We start from the raw sequence: 13,373 nt of genomic DNA on the forward strand, positions 1-13,373 counted from the left end.
TGAGTGAATACAAAAAAAGTGCATAATTACCTTGAGCGTGTCCACAGTAGAGGAGTATATTCATCACTAAAATAAAGTTAGAAACTTCATCATTGAACTGACAGAAACTATCAACTTCAGCCATTAAAAAACTGTTCTCTATAAAACTATGATTTAAACAGAAAGTACTCACAGAAAAGCCCCAGCACACAAACTAAAGTGAGTCCCATCCTCACATCCACTCTCACTCTGTCACTCTGCTTCTGAAAGGCTTTTGTAGCTTTTACACTTTGAGCGAAGTTTGAAACTGCAGCATATTATATATATTATATTTTTATAAAAGAGAATCATTATGAATTACTTAGGACATTGGTCCATAGTGGATAGATTCCTGCAATTAAGTATTTCTTTCCAATAGCAATAAAGGCCCAACTTACACAAATAAAAACCAAGTTCATAGACATCTTAGTAGAAGAGAATGTTATTTAAATATATATCAAGTTGCATATTGTGAAGTAGAGATATACAGCATGCTGATAACTTCTTTTTGTCGACTTCTGCCACCTGAACAACTTGTGAATGTGGTGTAAATGTGCCTTTTGCAGCAAGTCATCTTTGTTTGTTTAAAGAGGAAGTTGAGTGTGTGAACTTGTGTGTTTGAAAACAATTTGAGGAAACTAAAGATGCTTGTTCATTAAGAGGCCGATGGGAACAAACTTGACAATATTAAATTGTCAATGCTGCTTTATTAAGAAAACTCTGAAATATGAATGATGTGAAATGTTAAATAGAGCGCTTATCTCTTCCTCTCTCTGTTTCCAAATCTTTTTTGTGGTTTAGTTTCAGATCCATGAAGAGAAGTGCATCATCAAGAAAACATGAGTGGAAAAGATTATAACATGAAAAGACCATATTCATGTTTAAGTAGTCATGAGCCAGACAGCTGGATTTATTTACTCTGCTATACAAATACCAAACACAGACTATTCAGTTTTCATCAAAAATCAAAGCCGAATGATGAAATGACAAAAAAACTAAACTTATCTTTAAAGTATTTATTCTTGCAAGAAGAGGCTCAGTTGCACAGAACCACAACGATTCTGTGGAAGTGCGTCATAAAGACAGTTCATGTAACACCCTGTTAATTGTGTGTGTGTGTCCCCTGATTGTTTTCATTCCCTTCACCTGCCCTCAGACACTCCCATGTGTGTCCCCTGATTGTTTGTGCCCTACACCTGTGTTTCCCCTCTCATATACAGTAGATACATACATGTATCTCGCAAAGATACAAGCATGTGGGCTTTGTTGTTGGAGTTTCTGCCACTGTGTGTGACAGAATACTAACATCCTAAACATACTACACGACTACAACTATAGTACCACAGAAATGTATCCACCAGAGGGGTTCAACCCCTTTTGTGTTGCTTTGTCCACTAGTAAACCCCTCAGTGCTACATTCAGCTCTTTCAAGCTGGCGTTCACAGGAGGCGGAGCCTCTACCGCCCAGGTGTGCACAGGTGTTCTCATGCAGTGATTGGAATGAGATTTGTTTGTTACATCACCGGTCAACTTTTTGCTACTCCAGCATCTTTTAAGATAAAGCGGGTGGAGCGGGGTTGTCCTGCATTCACAAGCTCTATTCAGTAAACCTTCGCATCAGGTGGTCAAATTACATTTTTGGCAAACTTTATTTGAAGGATATATTTTTACAGAAATATATAATAGAGGGAATCATGACCTGTTTCCCTTCCAAACATTTTGCTTATAATACATAATCAAAGCACCAATTGATTTGTATGTTTTGATGCAAATAACGCAAAGATGCAAAGATGACAATAACAAAGTAAACACAGACTTTGAGACGGTTGAACTTATTTTTCTGGACACATTTTTGGTGAAAAAAGTTACTTGAATTATGTCACACAGCACTAGATAATCAATATAGTCAAACAAAGTCAGATTATGAATTGAAATCTAAATATAAGGTCATATAATTTACTTAGAAATAGAATATTTTCAGTTGCAGTCAGAAATAGAGAAACTGCATGATTTAAGGGGTTTGATTATGAGTTATTGATATATTCCTGATGCTGCAGATTATGAACTAAATTGTGTGTGAAATTCTCCCTCCATCTTCTCTTCGTCTCACACAAATGAGGTAACTACATTGCAGCTGTATTTAAAAACAGCTGCCTTTACAGTAACATCAATGATTACTGACTCTTTGCTGATATAATTTATGTTGAAAGAAGATTGAAATATATTTCCATTATCAGGTGATTTAAATGAACTGATCTTCTGCCTTATGAGCATGAACACATGTTGTGTCACAACAGTCTGGTTGTTTGAGCTTTGTGTAAAAGGGAAGGAAGCAGACGCTGTGAACTCAGAAGCAGAAGTTAAAACTTCAGATCCAATTTATTTATGAAATTCGTCTTCTTTTTCTCTGCATTTCCTGATTCGTCACATTTGCGTCATACGTTTCTCCTTTTCTCTTCACACAAAGTAAAATCATTTCTCAGAAGCAGAGTGACAGAGTGAGTGTGGATGTGAAGATGGGACTCACTTTAGTTTGTGTGCTGGGGCTTTTCTGTGAGTACTTTCTGTTTAAATCATAGTTTTATAGACACAACTTGTTAAGTACCTGAAGTTAATAGTTTCTGTCAGTTTCATGAAGTTTCTATCTTTATTTCAGTGATGAATATACTCCTCTACTGTGGACACGCTCAAGGTTTTTATACAACTTTCTTTCTTTTTATGTATTCACTCAAGACAATTCTCCACTTATTGTCACTTTTTATCACGTTATATTTATGTGTCCTGTTTAGTTCATTTATGATGAATACAAAAAGAAGTTTGTTTCTAGATGTTTTGCTGTCCGTTGAGCCAAACTGGTCCACTTTCTTTACTGGAGAGTCTGTTACCTTCATATGTGACAAGAAAGAAGGAGAAGACTCTGGCTGGTACTCATTCAGGAGGTTTGGTGATAGTTATCCCTCCTTCATCCAAAATAAGAGATTTACATTACCATCTCTAACTCTACAACACAGTGGTGAATATCAGTGTGCTGCGGCTCACAAGAACTCACCAGCTATAGAAAGTAATAGAGTCTCTCTAACTGTATCAGGTAAGTGAACAGAGTTTTACCATCATGAAGTTCACTAAAAGTACTTATTTATTTATGAGCCTTGTTGATATAATAAACCTATCTGACAGTGTTAATATATTGTAATGTAGTGATAATGTATAAATGTTAACTAGTGTAAGATTCGTGAACCTTAAAGTTTGACCACTGATGCTGTTTATGCAGCTGTATAACCGTGTAATCCTGAGCTTTATGTAAAGGAACATAAAGATATGAACAAGATGGACATGGTTCAGACGTACGAGATATTTACATAATAATAATAATAATAATAAGACAAACCATGCAGTGTTGTATCCTTTTTGATAAATGAATACAGGACAACACATTCTAGAAATGAGTCAGTGATTAATTAGTGATAACATTAAAGTATCAAACAGGGCAGGTGAGTGTGGCGCCTCCTTCAGGGGAAATGTACTCATTACTTAGTGAACCTGTCATTTATTACAGGAAGAGTGACTTTGACATCTTCTTCTGTCTCCAACTTAATGTTAAATTATAATTATATTAAAAACATAAAGCACTGATACCTTGAAAGATTTTTCATTTAATTAATCTGATTTACTGAAAAAGGAACTAACAGTGTTACAGACAGAGATGTGAAACTCCTGCTGCCTCCTTGTTTGAAGGAGAATCAGAGTTAAGTTAATTTAACCAACAACTTCAGTGGTTAATAAGTGAAACATAAACATGGGTTCTGTTGATTTCCTTCAGTTTACCTTATTAATATACACAGGTTCCAGAGTGATTAAATACTTCCTGCAGTGTTTTATCAATAAATTGTTGCACCGTCATAATTTGTGTTTTAGTGAATGTTAATATATTTAAAGACAGTGTAGCTTCACACCTGTATTACACATCTGGAGACAGAACACATGATGCAGGTTTCAAGCGCTGCATGTAATCCACTGATGACTCATCATAACATGTCTTCCCAACAGATAAACCTCGGCCTCTCCTCACTGTGTCTCCATCATGGCTGAGTCCTGGAGACTCAGTAACTCTGACCTGCCGTGTTGAACATCCATCTGCAGGATGGAGGTTCTTCTGGTATCAGCTTGTTCCTGAACTGTCACACACCTACAGCTATGAGCTGCTGCCTGGTAGCACCAATGGGACTGAACAGGATTCCTACATTGTTCATGGACAGACGACCACAGCAGGATATGAGTGCAGAGCTGCAAGAGGAGATCCAGTGTTTTACTCTCAGTATAGTAAACCTCAGTTCATCTTTTCTGGAGGTAGGTTTGTTCAGACTAATTGTTTCCTTCTCTCTTTCCCCCAAACCTTTAAATACAGGTTTTAGATGTAATGGGGTATTTGTCTAGTTTGATATTGTTGCTTTTACATAAAGGTTCACTCTGTTACTTTTACATCAACCAATTCCCTCCAAAATGCAACTATACAATTACTTTAATAATAACTACACACTATTTAGCATTAGTAAAGCATGAATAAACTCTTCATTCATCATTTATAAAGCATTAGTATGCAATTCATGAACACAGTTATAAATGTTTCATTCTTGATTAATAAGCTTGACTATTATGTGTTTCATGATTGGGCTTTCATACTTTATAAATGATGGATTCCCCTTTTGTAAATGAAGCATTAAGGACTTAAAGATGATTAATAAGATCATTTATAAAGTGGTAGTAAATTATGAAAAAATTATTTAATTGTTATTCATTCTTGCATTTATTTAATACTGCAATTCATGATAATTCAGGTAGTTACTACTCGTTAGTTAAGTATTAGTTAAGTTTCCTTCTGTGTTCTTCAGATTCTCATTCAGCAGCGTCTCTCTCAGTGAGTCCTGACAGAATGCAGCACTTCAGCCAAGAGTCACTGACACTGAGCTGTGAGGGAAACTCTACTGAGTGGAGAGTGAGGAGGTTTTCTGAATTTGGCCGCCTGTCATCCTGTTCTTTCTGGGGAAACATGACTGGATCTACATGCATCATGGACCTTGATGGGGTTAGTGGAGTGTACTGGTGTGAGTCTGGAACAGGACAGTTCAGCAATGCAGCCAACATCACTATACAGAGTGAGTTTTTAACAGAAACATATTTCAACATTCTATTATAAAATGTTTATAGGTGACTAGTATTAACCAAACTTATCTTCATAATGAGTTTAACTTAATATCTCTTTTAACAAACAATTCAACAATCTTAGTGTGTCATTGTTATGACTATAGACATCCACCATGTTTTAAAACCAGGAGCAGCTGGAGAGTTATCTGGCTCCAGCTTGGCTCCTCCAGTTTTTGCCCATTTTAGACCATTCTGTAACACACTGCCACTAAATTGATATTGGCTCAAAACATATCGAGCATTAATTACAGCTATGTGTAACAAGCACATTTCCAAAGGGACATATTTTTCAAAATGCCAGGTATTCACTCAGCTACTTTATGAATCTGTATAACAAATACAACACTATGAAATGTGTTCTCATCATTGTACGTCAGCTTGTTCAACCAGATGATGATTTTGAGCCAAACTTCCTGTTCTTTGATCTTTTTACAGATGGTGATGTCATCCTGGTGAGCTCTGTCCATCCTGTGACTGAGGGACATTCTGTCTCTCTCAGCTGCAGGTTGAGGACAGAAAAGCTTCTTCATAATGTGGATTTCTATAAAAATGGCAAACTCATCCCGAATCATGGCAGCGGGGAGCTGTTTATCTCTGAGGTTACAAAGTCAGATGAAGGTTTTTATAAATGTGAAGGAAGTGATTCACCACAAGGTTTTAGGAGTTTGACGTCACCAGAGAGTTGGTTGTCAGTAAAATGTGAGTATAAAACTGGATTAGAAGTTGGTTTAAACTATTTCTTTGTGTTCTGATACCTGATGATTAATGTGTATTTAGATGTATATTCTGAAGATGCTGCAGCAAGCTCTCCATTTCCCGTGCTGTTGGTTGTTGGTCTGGTTTGTGGAGTTTCACTGATTATTCTCCTGCTGCTGTTTCTGTGTTGCTACAGAAAGTCAAACGGTGAGATATTTTCCTTCTGATATTATGTATTACACTCTAAGAAGTCAGACTCACAGACATAATGACATGTTCTGCTGTAACAATAGAACAATTTGCAATATAAAACCATGTAACAGCAAAAGCCTTTTTCTTGCAGAGTCCCGCCTCATGAGGTTGGTACAACACTCTCTTCTCTCATTCTGAACATAACAGCAGTACTTTACACGCTCCTCATTAAATACACTGTATTTACTTCATGTTCTGGCTCCACCAGGTCTCAGAGCACCAATCAGAGCCCAGCTACAGACCACATGACCAACCAGGTTGAAACTCAAAACAATACGTATGCCGCTCTTCTCCATGGTCAGCTTTTATCCTCATTCATTTAATATTGTATAATTAACTTTAACCTAAACATTTCTATGTCTGGTTATCTGTTTAAAAAGATTACATAATTCATATCATGACTGAAATGACTGATATGACCGTGTCTTGATTTTCACGGCTCTGTAGGTGATTCTTGTCTCTATGACACAATGAGAGGCTCTGAAGAAGCTGAACATGGTACAGTACATACTGTGTTTATCACAGAGATGATAGAAATACTACAACAAGATGATAAAGTGACTGATTGACAATTCCTTAAATTAAAAAAAAGTATTCTGTACATCTTGGACGTCACATATTCTGTGGTTGAGCTTAAATATATTGATTGCCAGAGTGAGTACTTATATTTTATCATATGAGAATAACATGCAATAGTTGAGATGCTTTTGTCCACCAGCAGTGTTTAAATAAAGGAGAGAAAATTGTCTTTTCATGCATTCATCTGCTGCTTCTAACAGGAATGAATAATGAACCAGAGGAGAGCGTTTACTCCAATGTGACGATGGGAACAGCTGCAGGTACAGACACGTACAACAGACTTTGTACTACGACTTTGAGTGTATTTATTTATTACTACCACCAGGAGACACCAATGGTCAAATACAACACTGGCAGTAAATAAGAGCTTTTCAATATTTTGTTTTCTTCCAGGTCAATAAAGCATCTGCATGGACAGAACCAGTGGAATGGATGAAAACATGAAAAACCACGTCCTTGTCTTTTTGTGTGATTATTGTTTGCTTGTAAAGTATTTTACCTGGTCTTGTTCTAATATAATTAAACAGGAATAGAACACAGCAATGTAAATATGATATTATTGGGAACATCGATTAAACTGCAGCTTGTTCCCAAATCCACACCCTGGACTTTTACTGTGCTGTTGATGCAATGCACAAATAAAAAGGAGGAGCCGTCTCATTGTGGAGGACAAGTCGGTTCATTTCATATTCCAGAGACCCAGAATCACAAGAGCTTTGCAATCTGTGCAATTTATTGTTTTCGTTTGTTTTGTACTTTGAAAATCTGTCTGTTTGACCATTTTCTAGAGCAATTTACTTTTATTTTTTGCAGCAAGCCACACGTGTTGTTTTTAATTGCTTTCATGTCATTTCCATGTAATTACTCCACACCGGTGTGCCTCACAGTGAAGAGGTTCAACCTGAACATGTGTGTGACATTTTTTTAATTATTAAATCTTTGCAAGAATGTTTGCTTCCTTCAGTGTCCAACTATAACATTGGTTGTATTTGTGCAAAGTTGAATCCTGATGTACTCATGATAAACAGCATGCATACAAACTAAATGTGAAAAGTAATACACTTCTCTTCATGGACCGAGTCTTTACATAATTGATATATGAACACTGTTTTACAGTAGACAGTATCGTACAAATACATAAAACAAGACAAGGATAATGAAATACAATTTAATTAGAATCAATTCATTATCTAATGTATTCATGTTCATCACTTTTAGTGACAAAGGGAAAATAATATCACAGAACAATGCGATTGTGATCGATTGTATTTTATAGTATAAATATCCGGTTGTGCTAATTTCTCTCTATAAAACATGTGAAAAGTATATTTATAATCTGGGTCACTACAGCACATGAAACACATCAGTGTGGGATGTTCCTGACTCCTGGTGGTGGTTTGTAATCACATTTCTCACTTTCAACACTAAATAATGAATGCAAAAGTCTGCTTTCTACTTCGACATACTGACTGACAACAATGCATGGTTACTAACTAGAGCGTTGTCTATTGTATCTTGGGCACTCACCCTGTTTTCTTATGTTTTTAAGCTGAATTGAAGAGTATGTGACATCGCTGGGTCCATCTGCATTTGAAATGTACATTTAAATTTAGTGAGGGGATTGTCAGTTATAACCAATCAAGTGAAATCATTATCGTCTAGTATTTCTAAAGGATATATACATCGCGTTGTATTGGAAACTGATGCATTTCAGATTCAGATCAGACCAGATCCATCAAAGAAAAGCTCTCACCATTTGAATCTCATATCTTCCCTTCATCCCTCGACCCGTCCGGTTCCTTAGCCAGACCCTCTTTGCATCTGCCAGTAGACCATCCGTAAACTCATATCACTATTGCCGTGGTCTTTGTTAGAGAAAGGCAGTAAAGGCAGGTACTACAAAAGTACATTTACCTCGGAGATGTAGTGGGAATACTAAACTGTACTTAATTACAGTACTTGAGTCACGTGCAGTGTAATGTATGTGTCATGCATTATTAGACAAACATTGCATCATTAACTGAAATCTGGTTTCTTTCCTCTCGTTCTCCCGCTTGTAGACTCAGACGGGACAGTGTGGTGGTTTTGGTGGCGGCCATTTTGTCTTTTTCTTTGGGTCGCTGGCTGTGAGATTCAGATATGAATCCTCGTCGGAGGAGGAGGAGCAAGTGCTTTAAAATGATGCGTTCCTGTTTACGACAATGAAGGATGATGAACTAACCGGGCCTCTCTTACTTCCACGCGTAGCTTTAAAATCATGACATCACTCTTTAATCAGTGTTTGGATAATTGAACGTGAGGGAAAAGATAATATAATGTGTGCAATCCAATGAAAATATATTTGATTTTTAAACAAATGTTTTCTGCAGCTTTTAAATCATTTTTACCTTTACATTAATGACGTGTCCATTGTGCGTCTCGTGTGATGTGAACTTTTTGCTTATTTCGTATGGAAGACTTTAATATGCCTTTAATATGGGAAATATGTTTAAACATAACATGTAGAAAGTGTTAAAGAATCTAAAGATGTTATGTTGAAGGAAATGATGTCTCAATGTCACGTTTTAATCCCAGAAATAAAGAAACAAGTCTCTCCAGGCTGCTGGAGGTCATCGGAGGTTTGACCCTGAAGAGCTCATTATGTTGCAGCTTCATTTCTTCATTAGAGGACTTGTTTCCTGCACGTTCCATATTAGCTATAAGACAGCATTATTACTATACAAACGTCACTATATTAATATAATTCACAGATTCAATTAAAAATAAAGAAGTCACTCTTTATCAACATTACAAAGAAGTTGGAAGTAGGAACCTCATACAACCATCACATCTTAGGAATAGTGCAATGTTTGCGTGTGGCCAAACGGGTGTGACTGCACTGTAAATCTGACTCACCATCACTTGTTCCTTTATCCCCTCCTTTATTCCCTCCTTTATTCCCTCCTTTATTCCCTCCTTTATTCCCTCCTTCAGCTCGTCCGTTCTTTTCTCCTCGACGCCTCACAATGACTCTTCTCTTAGTCTTTGCGCTCGTTATCTTTTTTTCTCCCGCTACGAAACAATTAAATATAATATTAGGAGACTCCGCAAAGTTGTCGGCAGGTGAGAACTGCCCCGGCTCCTTCAGCCTGAGGACGCAGGACGGCACCGTGGCTGTGGCCGCTCTAGTTAACGGCGCGTGGGAGGCGGAGGGACACTACAAGGACCGGGTTGAACACGACACCACGTCCTCTGTGGTCTTAACCGGGGTGACGTACAACGACAACGGGCTGTACGAGTTCTTCTGCGGGGAGGAGGTCCGGACTGTGATCCAGCTGCGGGTCATTGTGCCCGACGACGAGTCCGCGGCGGAGGGAGAGCAGCTCCGACTGAAATGCTATTTCCACACCGCGCGCACACCCGTGAAGTCCATGAGATGGAGCACGACAGACGGGGAACTTGTGATGGAGCTGGAGCGAGCCTCCTCGGGGCAGCCCCGGGACGGGACGGGGTTTGAGGGGAGGAACATGTCGGTGTCACCGGAGTGCTACTCAACTGGAGACTTGTCTCTGACTCTCTGGGAAGTGACGGCGCAGGACGCACGCGTCTTCGTGTGCTCCATCATTGGTGAAGATGGAGAGGAGCTGAGGGGAGATCCTGCTGCTGTGAGGGTGAGGGTCACCAAGAGGAACCCGGACCAGACCACTGCGCCCACCGAGAGTGTGAGTACTGCACCCTCACGTGCACCATAGGCCTGTTACACCTGTTACACCTGTTACCACGCACATGAGTGGAAGCCCGTTTCCGAAACAAAAAAAAGAGATAACAAGTCATAATTATGAGATAACAAGTCATAATAATGAGATAGAAAGTCGAAATAATGAGATAAAAGTCATAATAATGAGATAGAAAGTCGAAATAATGAGATAAAAAGGCATAATTATGAGATAAAATGTCATAATAATGAGATAAAAAGTCGAAATAATGAGATAAAAAGTCATAATTATGAGATAAAAAGTCAAAATTATGACATAAAATGTCATAATAATGAGATAGAAAGTCGAAATAATGAGATAAAAAGTCATAATTATGAAATAATAAAGTCGAAATTATGAGAAAAAATGTCATAATAATGAGATAAAAAGTCGAAATAATGAGATAAAAAGTCATAATTATGAGATAGAAAGTCAAAATTATGACATAAAATGTCATAATAATGAGATAGAAAGTCGAAATAATGAGATAAAAAGTCATAATTATGAAATAATAAAGTCGAAATTATGAGATAAAAAGTCATAATTATGAGATAAAAAGTCATAATAATGAGATAAAATGCCATAATAATGAGATAGAAAGTCGAAATAATGAGATAAAAAGTCATAATTATGAGATAATAAAGTCATAATTATGAGATAAAATGTCATAATAATGAGATAAAAAGTCATAATAATGAGATAAAATGTCATAATAATGAGATCGAAATAATGAGATAAAAAGTCATAATTATGAGATAATAAGTCGAAATTATGAGATAATAAAGTCGAAATCATGAGATAGAAAGTCGAAATAATGAGATAAAAAGTCATAATTATGAGATAAAAAGTCATAATAATGAAAAATTATATCTGCAAAAAAATCACTTTTAAAAGATATTTTGATCATAACTATGAACATCCAGCAAGATATGAGCAAGATTTCCCAAAAATGCTTTCTTGAGCGTTTTTTCAAACTGTATTATGGTGCCCTAACAACAGCCCACATACTAATAAGACACCCTTTTGGAAAGATTAGGACCTAAAGAATCGGAATCTGCAACAAAAATCCTAATAGAACTCAGCGTGTGGCTGTTTAAAGGAGTTTCAGTCAAAAAACTGTGTCGTTCGGTTAAAAAAATGGAGTTTACGTAAATACTTAAACTTAACGGCTACTTTAGTCATGTTTCACACAGATGTATCTTCTCTCAAGTGTTGCGGTATTGTAGCAATTTAAATGAAGTTAAACAACGATGTGGTTCTGGAGATAATGTGTTGTTGTTTTTTGTCTGATAATAGGAGCAGGGGGATTTTCGCACCCTGTTTTTAAAGAGTTAAAGTATATATTGTTTCTCTTGTCTCCTCTGTTGACAACGCAGAAACACCCTGGAGAGATTGGGATGAGCTCGGGGTGCTCTGTCACCATAGCGGTCCTGTCTGTGGCTTTACTTGTGGCTGCCCTTTGTTGGTTCGGATCCCGCAGATCAGGGCCCTGTTTCTCGTACCTGGCTTTCTGAGTTAGCGGGCTAATTGTCAGGATAAGATGACGTAGGTCAGGCTTTCTCGGTTTCTCAAAGCAAGCTTAGATAAATCACCATAGCAACACAGCCAAAAAATGTAAACCTGCTCCCGGGCAGGCTTACTGAACTTCACTGGATAAGCTGGACACTCCCACTGGACAAAAAAGGGCAGCTCCCTTCCTCATTGATGAAGGAGCGATATTAGTTATATTAGTTTTATAGGGAGAGAGTTCTTTCAGATCGCCAGGATCCATCCTTTACATCATCATGACTTTCTGTACGCGGCGATATCGATTTTGCCAGCAAGAAATTATTTATTTATGAGAGCTTCTCGAGCCGCGGACATTGAACACCACAGACTATCAGCCGCTGCATGCCGTGCTGTTCTTAAGTTTATTTAGCGCTTAAAAAACTGATGGATGTGTTGAAAGCACTCATAATCATATGACAGTGTTATTAGTACACCATGCATATCATTATTGTGGAATATGATTAAGGTGATCTCATGATAAGAATACAGAGAATCACACACTATTTTTTTTCACTGCTTCAATTGATTGAATTTCTGATTATGAATAATACATACATACTGATCCGCCCATACACATATTCAAACTCCTAGTTATATGGTAATCTACACATACATGTATATACACTTATATAGTACATGATTCATATGCACATACAGTACATATATCCTCATAAGTATATATTAATTTGTATACTACTGCCAGCAGTACATTTAAATAAATATAATCTGATTGATTTGGGTGTTGAAGCACTTAAAATGTGCCGATACATTGACACTGATGCATTTAACTTGTCTGATATATTTAGACGCTTGTGTCTCGCAGCGGGGGCGGAGTTAAAGTTGCGTTTACGGCAACAATGTTGCAAAAACGTTTGAATATTCGCAACGCGTTTGCTGTGAATGACTACGGTATTGACTTCTTCATATGCCTTCATGATCATCTCCTGCTTCTCAGCAGAGGAATAAAAAGAGGTTCCTCTGAGTTTATTTTCCATTGTTCTGTTAGAACATCGTGGTGTCAGTGCTCCATTATTATCGAATTAATGAGACCTATTTAGCGCGGATCAGACGTGAAGAAACCCAGATAGCCTGATGTCAATCATCTTGCTAATTTAAACTGGAGATTAAGACATTTGCTTGACTTTGTTTAGCCAGGTACGAGAAACAGGGCCCTGCTGTCTCCCCTCCGCCCGGTGATGAAAGCTTAGCGGTGCAGAGACCGCTCACTCAGAGGAGTCCTCCTGGAGCTCAACTCAACAGTTAATTAGCGTTGCACTGGTTTTGACTTTTTATTAAATTATGAATTCCAATATTTGCACTATAACCTGTGTGTTTGCCAATAAA

This window comes from Taurulus bubalis, assembly GCF_910589615.1.
Source record: "Taurulus bubalis genome assembly, chromosome: 3".
Classification (NCBI taxonomy): Eukaryota; Metazoa; Chordata; class Actinopteri; order Perciformes; family Cottidae; genus Taurulus; species Taurulus bubalis.